Genomic DNA, 16,822 nt, shown 5'->3' with positions numbered 1-16,822 from the left:
TTAGTTTAAGCTAGGTAGCGTCGTGAAACCACCAAAAACGACGTCATTTAACGAGATAGTGTTGTTTTATTGCGAGTACGAAAATGCGATAGGTAAAATGTGAAAGCACACAAAACGGCATGAACAAGCCAAATACTGCGTGTTGTACCGTTACAAGTGCGAAACTGCTATGTTGTGACATTCTCGGTAAAGCGCATGCAAGTATCGTGAAACCTTAAAGAACGATGTCATTTAGCGAGATACAGCGTTGTGTACTGTAATAAGTTGGTGAGAAACTGTGAGGTCAAGCAAATATCGTAATTGTGAACGAAACAGTGTAATTGAGCGTCTTTAGGTACAAGTGCGAATGTTAGGTTAGGTTGACATATCAACCGTCGTAAAACCGCATTAAACAATGTCAATTAGTGAGATGCAGTGTTTTTCACCATTAAATGTGGGGAACTGCGATATCTAATGTGAAAGCGCTTGCAACCGTCGTTAGGTTAGGTTAGGTTAGGTTGGGTTGAGTTGGGTTAGGTTAGGTTAGGTTAGGTTAGGTTGGGTTAGGTTAGGTTAGGTTAGGTTACGTTAGGTTAGGTTACGTTAGGTTAGGTTACGTTAGGTAAGGATAATTTGGTTAGGTTAGGTAAGGTTAGGTTAGGTTAGGTTAGGTTAGATTGGGTTGGGTGTTGTTGGGTTGGGTTGGGTTAGGTTGGGTTAGGTTAGGTTAGGTTACGTTAGGTTAGGTTAGGTTAGGTTACGTTAGGTTATGTTAGGTTAGGTTAGGTTACGTTAGGTTAGGTTAGGTCAGGTAAGGTTAGGTTACGTTAGAATAGGTTAGGTTAGGTTAGGTTACGTTAGGTTAGGTTAAGTTAGGTTAGGTTAGGTTTGGTTAGGTTAGGTTAGGTTAGGTTAGGTTAGCTTAGTTTAGGTTAGTTTAGGTTGGGTTGGGTTGGGTTAGGTTGGGTTAGGTTAGGTTAGGTTAGGTTAGGTTGGGTTAGGTTAGTTTAGGTTAGGTTACGTTAGGTTAGGTTGGGTTGGGTTGGCTTAGGTTAGGTTAGGTTAGGAAAGGTTAGGTTAGGTTAGGTTAGGTTACGTTAGGTTAAGGTATGAACCGTCGTAAAACCGCTATAAACAATGTCACTTAGTGAGATGCAGTGTTTTTCACCTTTACAAGTTGGGAACTGTGATATCTAATGTGAAAGCGCATGAAACCGTCGTAATCTTGTAGAAAACATTGTAAAGTAGCGAATAAAACGTTTTCTAACGATAGAATTGCGAAGGTTCGGTTAGTTTGAGCTAGGTAGCGTCGTGAAACCACCAAAAACGATGTCATCTAACGAGATAGTGTTGTTTTATTGCGAGTACGAAACTGCGATAGGTGAAATATTGGGAAAGCACACAAAATGGCATGAACTAGCCAGATACTGCGTCTTGTGCCGTTACAAGTGCGAAACTGCTTTATTGTGATATTCTCGTTAAAGCGCATGCAAGTATCGTGAAACCTTAAAGAACGATGTCATTTAGTGAGATACAGCGTTCTGTACTGTAATAAGTTGGTGAGAAACTGTGAGGTCAAGCAAATATCGTAATTGTGAACGAAACAGTGTAATTGAGCGTATTTAGATACAAGTGCGAATGTTAGGTTAGGTTGAGATATCAACCGTCGTAAAACCGCATTAAACAATGTCACTTAGTGAGATGTTGTGTTTTTCAACATTACAAGTCGGGAACTACGATATCTAATGTGAAAGCGCTTGAAACCATCGTAATCTTGTAGAAAACATTGTAAAGTTGCGAGTAAAACGTTTTCTAACGATAGAAGTGCGAAGGTTAGCTTGAGTTATGTTAGTTTAAGCTATGTAGCGTCGTGAGACCACCAAAAAGGACGTCATCTAACGAGATAGTGTTGTTTTCTTGCATGTACGAAACTGCAATAGGTGAAATGTTGTGAAAGTACACAAAACGGCTTGAACAAGCCAGATACTGCGTGTTGTACCGTTACAAGTGCGAATATGCTATAATGTGATATTCTTGTTAAAGTGCATGCAAGCATCGTGAAACCTTTAAGAACGATGTCATTTAGCGAGATACAGCGTTCTGTACTGCAATAAGTTGGTGAAAAACTGTGAGGTTATGCAAATATCGTAAAATTGAACGAAACAGTGTAATAGAGCGTTTTTCAATACAAGTACGAATGTTTAAGTTAGGTTAAAATATGAACCGTCGTAAAACCGCATTAAACAATGTCACTTAGTGAGATGCAGTGTTTTTCACCATTAAAAGTCGGGAACTGCGATATCTAATGTGAAAGCGCATGAAACCGTCGTAATCTTGTAGAAAACATTGTAAAGTTGCGAGTAAAACGTTTTCTAACGATAGATGTGCGAAGGTTAGGTTAGGTTAGGTTAGTTTAAGCTAGGTAGCGTCGTGAAACTACCAAAAACGACGTCATCTAACGAGATAGTGTTGTTTTATTGCGAGTATTAAACTGCGATAGGTGAAATGTGAATGCACACAAAACGGCATGAACAAGCCAAATACTGCGTGTTCTACCGTTACAAGTGCGAAACTGCTATATTGTGATATTCTCGTTAAAGCGCATGCAAGCATCGTGAAACCTTAAAGAACAATGTCATTTAGCGAGATACAGCGTTCTGTACTGCAATAAGTTGGTGAAAAACTGTGAGGTTATGCAAATATCGTAGTTGTGAACGAAACAGTGTAATAGAGCGTTTTTCAATATAAGTACGAATGTTAGGTTAGGTTAAGATATGAACCGTCGTAAAACCGCATTAAACAATGTCACTTAGTGAGATGCAGTGTTTTTCACCATTACAAGTCGGGAACAGCGATATCTAATAGGAAAGCGCTTGCAAACGTCGTTAGGTTAGGTTAGGTTAGGTTAGGTTAGGTTACGTTAGGTTAGGTTTGGTTAGGTTAGGTTAGGTTAGGTTATGTTAGGTTAGGTTGGGTTAGGTTAGGTTAGGTTAGGTTACGTTAGGTTAAGGTATGAACCGTCGTAAAACCGCAATAAACAATGTCACTTAGTGAGATGCAGTGTTTTTCACCTTTACAAGTTGGGAACTGCGATATCTAATGTGAAAGCGCTTGAAACCGTCGTAATGTTGTAGAAAGCAATGTAAAGTAGCGAGTAAAACGTTTTCTAACGATAGAAGTGCGAAGGTTATGTTAGGTTGAGTTATGTTAGTTTAAGCTAGGTAGCGTCGTGAAACCACCAAAAACGACGTCATCTAACGAGATAGTGTTGTTTTATTGCCAGTACGAAACTGCGATAGGTAAAATGTTGTGAAAGCACACAAAACGGCATGAACAAGCCAAATACTGCATGTTGTACCGTTACAAGTGCGAAACTGCTATGTTGTGACATTCTCGGTAAAGCGCATGCAAGTATCGTGAAACCTTAAAGAACGATGTCATTTAGCGAGATACAGCGTTGTGTACTGTAATAAGTTGGTGAGAAACTGTGAGGTCAAGCAAATATCGTAAATGTGAACGAAACAGTGTAATTGAGCGTCTTTAGATACAAGTGCGAATGTTAGGTTAGGTTGACATATCAACCGTCGTAAAACCGCATTAAACAATGTCAATTAGTGAGATGCAGTGTTTTTCACCATTAAATGTGGGGAACTGCGATATCTAATGTGAGAGCGCTTGCAACCGTCGTTAGGTTAGGTTAGGTTAAGTTAGCTTAGGTTAGGTTTGGTTAGGTTAGGTTAGGTTTGCTTTTGTTAGTTTAGGTTGGGTTGGGTGGGGTTAGGTTGGGTTAGGTTAGGTTAGGTTAGGTTAGGTTAGGTTAGGTTAGGTTAGGTTACGTTAGGTTAGGTTTGGTTAGGTTAGGTTAGGTAAGGTTATGTAAGGTTAGGTTGGGTTAGGTTAGGTTAGGTTACGTTAGGTTAAGGTATGAACCGTCGTAAAACCGCAATAAACAATGTCACTTAGTGAGATGCAGTGTTTTTCACCTTTACAAGTTGGGAACTGCGATATCTAATGTGAAAGCGCTTGAAACCGTCGTAATGCTGTAGAAAGCAATGTAAAGTAGCGAGTAAAACGTTTTCTAACGATAGAAGTGCGAAGGTTATGTTAGGTTGAGTTATGTTAGTTTAAGCTAGGTAGCGTCGTGACACCACCAAAAACGACGTCATCCAACGAGATAGTGTTGTTTTATTGCGAGTACAAAACTGTGATAGGTAAAATGTTGTGAAAGCACACAAAACGGCATGAACAAGCCAAATACTGCGTGTTGTACCGTTACAAGTGCGAAACTGCTATGTTGGGACATTCTCGGTAAAGCGCATGCAAGTATCGTGAAACCTTAAAGAACGATCTCATTTAGCGAGATACAGCGTTGTGTACTGTAATAAGTTGGTGAGAAACTGTGAGGTCAAGCAAATATCGTAATTGTGAACGAAACAGTGTAATTGAGCGTCTTTAGATACAAGTGCGAATGTTAGGTTAGGTTGACAAATCAACCGTCGTAAAACCGCATTAAACAATGTCACTTAGTGAGATGTAGTGTTTTTCAACATTACAAGTCGGGAACTACGATATCTAATGTGAAAACGCATGAAACCGTCGTAATCTTGTAGAAAACATTGTAAAGTGGCGAGTAAAACGTTTTCTAACGATTGAAGTGCGAAGGTTAGGTTAGGTTAGGTTAGTTTAAGCTAGGTAGCGTCGTGAAACTACCAAAAACGACGTCATCTAACGAGATAGTGTTGTTTTATTGCGAGTACGAAACTGCGATAGGTGAAATACTGGGAAAGCACACAAAATGGCATGAACTAGCCAGATACTGCGTCTTGTGCCGTTACAAGTGCGAAACTGCTTTATTGTGATATTCTCGTTAAAGCGCATGCAAGTATCGTGAAACCTTAAAGAACGATGTCATTTAGCGAGATACAGCGTTCTGTACTGCAATAGGTTGGTGAAAAACTGGGAGGTTATGCAAATATCGTAATTGTGAACAAAACAGTGTAATAGAGCGTTTTTAGATACAAGTGCGAATGTTAGGTTAGGTTAAGATATGAACCGCATTAAACAATGTCAATTAGTGAGATGCAGTGTTTTTCACCATTAAATGTGGGGAACTGCGATATCTAATGTGAAAGCGCTTGCAACCGTCGTTAGGTTAGGTTAGGTTAGGTTAGGTTAGGTTTGGTTAGGTTAGGTTAGGTTAGGTTAGGTTAGATTAGGTTAGGTTGGGTTTAGTTGGGTTAGGTTAGGTTAGGTTAGGTTAGGTTGGGTTAGGTTAGGTTAGGTTAGGTTAGGTTAGGTTAAGTTACGTTAGGTTAGGTTAGGTTAGGTTACGTTAGGTTAGGTTAGGTTAGGTAAGGATAATTTGGTTAGGTTAGGTAAGGTTAGGTTAGGTTAGGTTGGGATGGGTGTTGTTGGGTTGGGTTGGGTTGGGTTAGGTTGGGTTAGGTTAGGTTAGGTTACGTTAGGTTATGTTAGGTTAGGTTAGGTTACGTTAGGTTAGGTTAGGTCAGGTAAGGTTAGGTTACGTTAGAATAGGTTAGGTTAGGTTAGGTTACGTTAGGTTAGGTTAAGTTAGGTTAGGTTAGGTTTGGTTAGGTTAGGTTAGGTTAGCTTAGGTTAGTTTAGGTTGGGTTGGGTTGGGTTAGGTTGGGTTAGGTTAGGTTAGGTTAGGTTAGGTTGGGTTAGGTTAGTTTAGGTTAGGTTACGTTAGGTTAGGTTGGGTTGGGTTGGCTTAGGTTAGGTTAGGTTAGGTAAGGTTAGGTTAGGTTAGGTTAGGTTACGTTAGGTTAAGGTATGAACCGTCGTAAAACCGCATTAAACAATGTCACTTAGTGAGATGCAGTGTTTTTCACCTTTACAAGTTGGGAACTGCGATATCTAATGTGAAAGCGCTTGAAACCGTCGTAATGTTGTAGAAAGCAATGTAAAGTAGCGAGTAAAGCGTTTTCTAACGATAGAAGTGCGAAGGTTATGTTAGGTTGAGTTATGTTAGTTTAAGCTAGGTAACGTCGTGAAACCACCAAAAACGACGTCATCTAACGAGATAGTGTTGTTTTATTGCGAGTATGAAACTGCGATAGGTAAAATGTTGTGAAAGCACACAAAACGGCATGAACACGCCAAATACTGCGTGTTGTACCGTTACAAGTGCGAAACTGCTATGTTGTGACATTCTCGGTAAAGCGCATGCAAGTATCGTGAAACCTTAAAGAACGATGTCATTTAGCGAGATACAGCGTTCTGTACTGTAATAAGTTGGTGAGAAACTGTGAGGTCAAGCAAATATCGTAATTGTGAACGAAACAGTGTAATTGAGCGTCTTTAGATACAAGTGCGAATGTTAGGTTAGGTTGACATATCAACTATCGTAAAACCGCATTAAACAATGTCACTTAGTGAGATGTAGTGTTTTCAACATTACAAGTCGGGAACTACGATATCTAATGTGAAAGCGCATGAAACCGTCGTAATCTTGTAGAAAACATTGTAAAGTTGCGAGTAAAACGTTTTCTAACGATAGAAGTGCGAAGGTTAGGTTAGGTTAGGTTAGTTTAGGCTAGGTAGCGTCGTGAAACTACCAAAAACGACGTCATCTAAAGAGATAGTGTTGTTTTATTGCGAGTATTAAACTGCGATAGGTGAAATGTGAAAGCACACAAAACGGCATGAACAAGCCAAATACTGCGTGTTCTACCGTTACAAGTGCGAAACTGCTATATTGTGATATTCTCGTTAAAGCGCATGCAAGCATCGTGAAACCTTAAAGAACAATGTCATTTAGCGAGATACAGCGTTCTGTACTGCAATAAGTTAGTGAAAAACTGTGAGGTTATGCAAATATCGTAATTGTGAACGAAACAGTGTAATAGAGCGTTTTTCAATACAAGTACGAATGTTAGGTTAGGTTAAGATATGAACCGTCGTAAAACCGCATTAAACAATGTCACTTAGTGAGATGGAATGTTTTTCACCATTTCAAGTCGGGAACTGCGATATCTAATGTGAAAGCGCTTGCAAACGTCGTTAGGTTAGGTTAGGTTAGGTTAGGTTAGGTTACGTTAGGTTAGGTTTGGTTAGGTTAGGTTAGGTTAGGTTATGTTAGGTTGGGTTAGGTTAGGTTAGGTTACGTTAGTTTAAGGTATGAACCGTCGTAAAACCGTAATAAACAATGTCACTTAGTGAGATCCAGTGTTTTTCACCTTTACAAGTTGGGAACTGCGATATCTAATGTGAAAGCGCTTGAAACCGTCGTAATGTTGTAGAAAGCAATGTAAAGTAGCGAGTAAAACGTTTTCTAACGATAGAAGTGCGAAGGTTATGTTAGGTTGAGTTATGTTAGTTTAAGCTAGGTAGCATCGTGAAAGTACCAAAAACGACGTCATCTAACGAGATAGTGTTGTTTTATTGCGAGTATTAAACTGCGATAGGTGAAATGTTGTGAAAGCACACAAAACGGAATGAACAAGCCAAATACTGCGTGTTCTACCGTTACAAGTGCGAAACTGCTATATTGTGATATTCTCGTTAAAGCGCATGCAAGCATCGTGAAACCTTAAAGAACAATGTCATTTAGCGAGATACAGCGTTCTGTACTGCAATAAGTTGGTGAAAAACTGTGAGGTTATGCAAATATCGTAATTGTGAACAAAACAGTGTAATAGAGCGTTTTTAGATACAAGTGCGAATGTTAGGTTAGGTTAAGATATGAACCGTCGTAAAACCGCATTAAACAATGTCAATTAGTGACATGCAGTGTTTTTCACCATTAAAAGTCGGGAACTGCGATATCTAATGTGAAAGCGCTTGCAACCGTCGTTGGGTTAGGTTAGGTTAGGTTAGGTTAGGTTAGGTTAGGTTAGGTTTGGTTAGGTTAGGTTAGATTAGGTTAGATTAGGTTAGGTTGGGTTGGGTTAGGTTAGGTTAGGTTGGGTTTGGTTAGGTTAGGTTAGGTTAGGTTAGGTTACGTTAGGTTAGGTTAGGTTAGGTAAGGATAATTTGGTTAGGTTAGGTAAGGTTAGGTTAGGTTAGGTTAGGTTGGGTTGGGTGTTGTTGGGTTGGGTTGGGTTGGGTTAGGTTGGGTTAGGTTAGGTTGGGTTACGTTAGGTTAGGTTAGGTTAGGTTACGTTAGGTTAGGTCAGGTAAGGTTAGGTTACGTTAGAATAGGTTAGGTTAGGTTAGGTTACGTTAGGTTAGGTTAAGTTAGGTTAGGTTAGGTTTGGTTAGGTTACGTTAGGTTAGCTTAGGTTAGGTTAGGTTGGGTTGGGTTGGGTTAGGTTGGGTTAGGTTAGGTTAGGTTAGGTTAGGTTGGGTTAGGTTAGTTTAGGTTAGGTTAGGTTAGGTTAGGTTGAGTTGGGTTGGGTTAGGTTAGGTTAGGTTAGGTAAGGTTAGGTTAGGTTAGGTTAGGTTACGTTAGGTTAAGGTATGAACCGTCGTAAAACCGCATTAAACAATGTCACTTAGTGAGATGCAGTGTTTTTCACCTTTACAAGTTGGGAACTGTGATATCTAATGTGAAAGCGCTTGAAACGGTCGTAATGTTGTAGAAAGCAATGTAAAGTAGCGAGTAAAACGTTTTCTAACGATAGAAGTGCGAATGTCATGTTAGGTTGAGTTATGTTAGTTTAAGCTAGGTAGCGTCGTGAAACTACCAAAAACAACGTCATCTAACGAGATAGTGTTGTTTTATTGCGAGTACGAAACTGCGATAGGTGAAATGTTGTGAAAGCACACAAAACGGCATGAACAAGCCAAATACTGCGTGTTGTACCGTTACAAGTGCGAAACTGCTATGTTGTGATATTCTCGTTAAAGCGCATGCAAGCATCGTGAAACCTTAAAGAACGATGTCATTTAGCGAGATACAGCGTTCTGTACTGCAATAAGTTGGTGAAAACTGTGAGGTTATGCAAATATCCTAATTTTGAACGAAACAGTGTACTAGAGCGTTTTTTAATACAAGTGCGAATGTTAGGTTAGGTTAAGATATGAATTGTCGTAAAACCGCATTAAACAATGTCACTTAGTGAGATGCAGTGTTTTTCACCATTACAAGTCGGGAACTGCGATATCTAATGTGAAAGCGCTTCCAAACGTCGTTAGGTTAGGTTAGGTTAGGTTAGGTTAGGTTAGGTTAGGATAGGTTACGTTAGGTTAGGTTAGGTTAGGTTTGGTTAGGTTAGGTTAGGTTAGGTTAGGTTAGGTTAGGTTACGTTAGGTTAGGTTAGGTTAGGTAAGGATAATTTGGTTAGGTTAGGTAAGGTTAGGTTAGGTTAGGTTAGGTTAGGTTGGGTTGGGTGTTGTTGGGTTGGGTTGGGTTAGGTTGGGTTAGGTTAGGTTAGGTTACGTTAGGTTAGGTTAGGTTAGGTTACGTTAGGTTATGTTAGGTTAGGTTAGGTTACGTTAGGTTAGGTTAGGTCAGGTAAGGTTAGGTTACGTTAGAATAGGTTAGGTTAGGTTAGGTTACGTTAGGTTAGGTTAAGTTAGGTTAGGTTAGGTTTGGTTAGGTTAGGTTAGGTTAGCTTAGTTTAGGTTAGTTTAGGTTGGGTTGGGTTGGGTTAGGTTGGGTTAGGTTAGGTTAGGTTAGGTTAGGTTGGGTTAGGTTAGTTTAGGTTAGGTTACGTTAGGTTAGGTTGGGTTGGGTTGGCTTAGGTTAGGTTAGGTTAGGAAAGGTTAGGTTAGGTTAGGTTAGGTTACGTTAGGTTAAGGTATGAACCGTCGTAAAACCGCTATAAACAATGTCACTTAGTGAGATGCAGTGTTTTTCACCTTTACAAGTTGGGAACTGTGATATCTAATGTGAAAGCGCATGAAACCGTCGTAATCTTGTAGAAAACATTGTAAAGTAGCGAATAAAACGTTTTCTAACGATAGAATTGCGAAGGTTCGGTTAGTTTGAGCTAGGTAGCGTCGTGAAACCACCAAAAACGATGTCATCTAACGAGATAGTGTTGTTTTATTGCGAGTACGAAACTGCGATAGGTGAAATATTGGGAAAGCACACAAAATGGCATGAACTAGCCAGATACTGCGTCTTGTGCCGTTACAAGTGCGAAACTGCTTTATTGTGATATTCTCGTTAAAGCGCATGCAAGTATCGTGAAACCTTAAAGAACGATGTCATTTAGTGAGATACAGCGTTCTGTACTGTAATAAGTTGGTGAGAAACTGTGAGGTCAAGCAAATATCGTAATTGTGAACGAAACAGTGTAATTGAGCGTATTTAGATACAAGTGCGAATGTTAGGTTAGGTTGAGATATCAACAGTCGTAAAACCGCATTAAACAATGTCATTTAGTGAGATGTGTTTTTCAACATTACAAGTCGGGAACTACGATATCTAATGTGAAAGCGCTTGAAACCATCGTAATCTTGTAGAAAACATTGTAAAGTTGCGAGTAAAACGTTTTCTAACGATAGAAGTGCGAAGGTTAGCTTGAGTTATGTTAGTTTAAGCTATGTAGCGTCGTGAGACCACCAAAAAGGACGTCATCTAACGAGATAGTGTTGTTTTCTTGCATGTACGAAACTGCAATAGGTGAAATGTTGTGAAAGTACACAAAACGGCTTGAACAAGCCAGATACTGCGTGTTGTACCGTTACAAGTGCGAAACTGCTATAATGTGATATTCTTGTTAAAGTGCATGCAAGCATCGTGAAACCTTTAAGAACGATGTCATTTAGCGAGATACAGCGTTCTGTACTGCAATAGGTTGGTGAAAAACTGGGAGGTTATGCAAATATCGTAATTGTGAACAAAACAGTGTAATAGAGCGTTTTTAGATACAAGTGCGAATGTTAGGTTAGGTTAAGATATGAACCGCATTAAACAATGTCAATTAGTGAGATGCAGTGTTTTTCACCATTAAATGTGGGGAACTGCGATATCTAATGTGAAAGCGCTTGCAACCGTCGTTTGGTTAGGTTAGGTTAGGTTAGGTTAGGTTTGGTTAGGTTAGGTTAGGTTAGGTTAGATTAGGTTGGGTTTAGTTGGGTTAGGTTAGGTTAGGTTAGGTTAGGTTGGGTTAGGTTAGGTTAGGTTAGGTTAGGTTAGGTTAGGTTAGGTTACGTTAGGTTAGGTTAGGTTAGGTTACGTTAGGTTAGGTTAGGTTAGGTAAGGATAATTTGGTTAGGTTAGGTAAGGTTAGGTTAGGTTAGGTTAGGTTGGGATGGGTGTTGTTGGGTTGGGTTGGGTTGGGTTAGGTTGGGTTAGGTTAGGTTAGGTTACGTTAGGTTATGTTAGGTTAGGTTAGGTTACGTTAGGTTAGGTTAGGTCAGGTAAGGTTAGGTTACGTTAGAATAGGTTAGGTTAGGTTAGGTTACGTTAGGTTAGGTTAAGTTAGGTTAGGTTAGGTTTGGTTAGGTTAGGTTAGGTTAGCTTAGGTTAGTTTAGGTTGGGTTGGGTTGGGTTAGGTTGGGTTAGGTTAGGTTAGGTTAGGTTAGGTTGGGTTAGGTTAGTTTAGGTTAGGTTACGTTAGGTTAGGTTGGGTTGGGTTGGCTTAGGTTAGGTTAGGTTAGGTAAGGTTAGGTTAGGTTGGGTTAGGTTACGTTAGGTTAAGGTATGAACCGTCGTAAAACCGCATTAAACAATGTCACTTAGTGAGATGCATTTTTTTTCACCTTTACAAGTTGGGAACTGCGATATCTAATGTGAAAGCGCTTGAAACCGTCGTAATGTTGTAGAAAGCAATGTAAAGTAGCGAGTAAAGCGTTTTCTAACGATAGAAGTGCGAAGGTTATGTTAGGTTGAGTTATGTTAGTTTAAGCTAGGTAACGTCGTGAAACCACCAAAAACGACGTCATCTAACGAGATAGTGTTGTTTTATTGCGAGTATGAAACTGCGATAGGTAAAATGTTGTGAAAGCACACAAAACGGCATGAACAAGCCAAATACTGCGTGTTGTACCGTTACAAGTGCGAAACTGCTATGTTGTGACATTCTCGGTAAAGCGCATGCAAGTATCGTGAAACCTTAAAGAACGATGTCATTTAGCGAGATACAGCGTTCTGTACTGTAATAAGTTGGTGAGAAACTGTGAGGTCAAGCAAATATCGTAATTGTGAACGAAACAGTGTAATTGAGCGTCTTTAGATACAAGTGCGAATGTTAGGTTAGGTTGACATATCAACTATCGTAAAACCGCATTAAACAATGTCACTTAGTGAGATGTAGTGTTTTCAACATTACAAGTCGGGAACTACGATATCTAATGTGAAAGCGCATGAAACCGTCGTAATCTTGTAGAAAACATTGTAAAGTTGCGAGTAATACGTTTTCTAACGATAGAAGTGCGAAGGTTAGGTTAGGTTAGGTTAGTTTAGGCTAGGTAGCGTCGTGAAACTACCAAAAACGACGTCATCTAAAGAGATAGTGTTGTTTTATTGCGAGTATTAAACTGCGATAGGTGAAATGTGAAAGCACACAAAACGGCATGAACAAGCCAAATACTGCGTGTTCTACCGTTACAAGTGCGAAACTGCTATATTGTGATATTCTCGTTAAAGCGCATGCAAGCATCGTGAAACCTTAAAGAACAATGTCATTTAGCGAGATACAGCGTTCTGTACTGCAATAAGTTAGTGAAAAACTGTGAGGTTATGCAAATATCGTAATTGTGAACGAAACAGTGTAATAGAGCGTTTTTCAATACAAGTACGAATGTTAGGTTAGGTTAAGATATGAACCGTCGTAAAACCGCATTAAACAATGTCACTTAGTGAGATGCAGTGTTTTTCACCATTTCAAGTCGGGAACTGCGATATCTAATGTGAAAGCCCTTGCAAACGTCGTTAGGTTAGGTTAGGTTAGGTTAGGTTAGGTTACGTTAGGTTAGGTTTGGTTAGGTTAGGTTAGGTTAGGTTATGTTAGGTTGGGTTAGGTTAGGTTAGGTTACGTTAGTTTAAGGTATGAACCGTCGTAAAACCGTAATAAACAATGTCACTTAGTGAGATCCAGTGTTTTTCACCTTTACAAGTTGGGAACTGCGATATCTAATGTGAAAGCGCTTGAAACCGTCGTAATGTTGTAGAAAGCAATGTAAAGTAGCGAGTAAAACGTTTTCTAACGATAGAAGTGCGAAGGTTATGTTAGGTTGAGTTATGTTAGTTTAAGCTAGGTAGCGTCGTGAAAGTACCAAAAACGACGTCATCTAACGAGATAGTGTTGTTTTATTGCGAGTATTAAACTGCGATAGGTGAAATGTTATGAAAGCACACAAAACGGAATGAACAAGCCAAATACTGCGTGTTCTACCGTTACAAGTGCGAAACTGCTATATTGTGATATTCTCGTTAAAGCGCATGCAAGCATCGTGAAACCCTAAAGAACAATGTCATTTAGCGAGATACAGCGTTCTGTACTGCAATAAGTTGGTGAAAAACTGTGAGGTTATGCAAATATCGTAATTGTGAACAAAACAGTGTAATAGAGCGTTTTTAGATACAAGTGCGAATGTTAGGTTAGGTTAAGATATGAACCGTCGTAAAACCGCATTAAACAATGTCAATTAGTGACATGCAGTGTTTTTCACCATTAAAAGTCGGGAACTGCGATATCTAATGTGAAAGCGCTTGCAACCGTCGTTGGGTTAGGTTAGGTTAGGTTAGGTTAGGTTAGGTTAGGTTAGGTTTGGTTAGGTTAGGTTAGATTAGGTTAGATTAGGTTAGGTTGGGTTGGGTTAGGTTAGGTTAGGTTGGGTTTGGTTAGGTTAGGTTACGTTAGGTTACGTTAGGTTAGGTTAGGTTAGGTAAGGATAATTTGGTTAGGTTAGGTAAGGTTAGGTTAGGTTAGGTTAGGTTGGGTTGGGTGTTGTTGGGTTGGGTTGGGTTGGGTTAGGTTGGGTTAGGTTAGGTTGGGTTACGTTAGGTTAGGTTAGGTTAGGTTACGTTAGGTTAGGTCAGGTAAGGTTAGGTTACGTTAGGTTAGGTTAAGTTAGGTTAGGTTAGGTTTGGTTAGGTTACGTTAGGTTAGCTTAGGTTAGGTTAGGTTGGGTTGGGTTGGGTTAGGTTAGGTTGGGTTAGGTTAGGTTAGGTTAGGTTAGGTTGGGTTAGGTTAGTTAAGGTTAGGTTAGGTTAGGTTAGGTTGAGTTGGGTTGGGTTAGGTTAGGTTAGGTTAGGTAAGGTTAGGTTAGGTTAGGTTAGGTTACGTTAGGTTAAGGTATGAACCGTCGTAAAACCGCATTAAACAATGTCACTTAGTGAGATGCAGTGTTTTTCACCTTTACAAGTTGGGAACTGTGATATCTAATGTGAAAGCGCTTGAAACGGTCGTAATGTTGTAGAAAGCAATGTAAAGTAGCGAGTAAAACGTTTTCTAACGATAGAAGTGCGAATGTCATGTTAGGTTGAGTTATGTTAGTTTAAGCTAGGTAGCGTCGTGAAACTACCAAAAACAACGTCATCTAACGAGATAGTGTTGTTTTATTGCGAGTACGAAACTGCGATAGGTGAAATGTTGTGAAAGCACACAAAACGGCATGAACAAGCCAAATACTGCGTGTTGTACCGTTACAAGTGCGAAACTGCTATGTTGTGATATTCTTGTTAAAGCGCATGCAAGCATCGTGAAACCTTAAAGAACGATGTCATTTAGCGAGATACAGCGTTCTGTACTGCAATAAGTTGGTGAAAACTGTGAGGTTATGCAAATATCCTAATTTTGAACGAAACAGTGTAATAGAGCGTTTTTTAATACAAGTGCGAATGTTAGGTTAGGTTAAGATATGAATTGTCGTAAAACCGCATTAAACAATGTCACTTAGTGAGATGCAGTGTTTTTCACCATTACAAGTCGGGAACTGCGATATCTAATGTGAAAGCGCTTCCAAACGTCGTTAGGTTAGGTTAGGTTAGGTTAGGTTAGGTTAGGATAGGTTACGTTAGGTTAGGTTAGGTTAGGTTTGGTTAGGTTAGGTTAGGTTAGGTTAGGTAGGGTAGGTTACGTTAGGTTAGGTTAGGTTAGGTAAGGATAATTTGGTTAGGTTAGGTAAGGTTAGGTTAGGTTAGGTTAGGTTAGGTTGGGTTGGGTGTTGTTGGGTTGGGTTGGGTTAGGTTGGGTTAGGTTAGGTTAGGTTACGTTAGGTTAGGTTAGGTTAGGTTACGTTAGGTTATGTTAGGTTAGGTTAGGTTACGTTAGGTTAGGTTAGGTCAGGTAAGGTTAGGTTACGTTAGAATAGGTTAGGTTAGGTTAGGTTACGTTAGGTTAGGTTAAGTTAGGTTAGGTTAGGTTTGGTTAGGTTAGGTTAGGTTAGCTTAGTTTAGGTTAGTTTAGGTTGGGTTGGGTTGGGTTAGGTTGGGTTAGGTTAGGTTAGGTTAGGTTAGGTTGGGTTAGGTTAGTTTAGGTTAGGTTACGTTAGGTTAGGTTGGGTTGGGTTGGCTTAGGTTAGGTTAGGTTAGGAAAGGTTAGGTTAGGTTAGGTTAGGTTACGTTAGGTGAAGGTATGAACCGTCGTAAAACCGCTATAAACAATGTCACTTAGTGAGATGCAGTGTTTTTCACCTTTACAAGTTGGGAACTGTGATATCTAATGTGAAAGCGCATGAAACCGTCGTAATCTTGTAGAAAACATTGTAAAGTAGCGAATAAAACGTTTTCTAACGATAGAATTGCGAAGGTTCGGTTAGTTTGAGCTAGGTAGCGTCGTGAAACCACCAAAAACGATGTCATCTAACGAGATAGTGTTGTTTTATTGCGAGTACGAAACTGCGATAGGTGAAATATTGGGAAAGCACACAAAATGGCATGAACTAGCCAGATACTGCGTCTTGTGCCGTTACAAGTGCGAAACTGCTTTATTGTGATATTCTCGTTAAAGCGCATGCAAGTATCGTGAAACCTTAAAGAACGATGTCATTTAGTGAGATACAGCGTTCTGTACTGTAATAAGTTGGTGAGAAACTGTGAGGTCAAGCAAATATCGTAATTGTGAACGAAACAGTGTAATTGAGCGTATTTAGATACAAGTGCGATTGTTAGGTTAGGTTGAGATATCAACCGTCGTAAAACCGCATTAAACAATGTCACTTAGTGAGATGTTGTGTTTTTCAACATTACAAGTCGGGAACTACGATATCTAATGTGAAAGCGCTTGAAACCATCGTAATCTTGTAGAAAACATTGTAAAGTTGCGAGTAAAACGTTTTCTAACGATAGAAGTGCGAAGGTTAGCTTGAGTTATGTTAGTTTAAGCTATGTAGCGTCGTGAGACCACCAAAAAGGACGTCATCTAACGAGATAGTGTTGTTTTCTTGCATGTACGAAACTGCAATAGGTGAAATGTTGTGAAAGTACACAAAACGGCTTGAACAAGCCAGATACTGCGTGTTGTACCGTTACAAGTGCGAAACTGCTATAATGTGATATTCTTGTTAAAGTGCATGCAAGCATCGTGAAACCTTTAAGAACGATGTCATTTAGCGAGATACAGCGTTCTGTACTGCAATAAGTTGGTGAAAAACTGTGAGGTTATGCAAATATCGTAAAATTGAACGAAACAGTGTAATAGAGCGTTTTTCAATACAAGTACGAATGTTAAGTTAGGTTAAAATATGAACCGTCGTAAAACCGCATTAAACAATGTCACTTAGTGAGATGCAGTGTTTTTCACCATTAAAAGTCGGGAACTGCGATATCTAATGTGAAAGCGCATGAAACCGTCGTAATCTTGTAGAAAACATTGTAAAGTTGCGAGTAAAACGTTTTCTAACGATAGATGTGCGAAGGTTAGGTTAGGTTAGGTTAGTTTAAGCTAGGTAGCGTCGTGAAACTACCAAAAACGACGTCATCTAACGAGATAGTGTTGTTTTATTGCGAGTATTAAACTGCGATAGGTGAAATGTGAATGCACAC

This window comes from Rhipicephalus microplus, unplaced genomic scaffold, assembly GCF_043290135.1.
Source record: "Rhipicephalus microplus isolate Deutch F79 unplaced genomic scaffold, USDA_Rmic scaffold_119, whole genome shotgun sequence".
Lineage (NCBI taxonomy): Eukaryota > Metazoa > Arthropoda > Arachnida > Ixodida > Ixodidae > Rhipicephalus > Rhipicephalus microplus.
Note: the sequence above shows the minus strand (reverse complement) of the source record.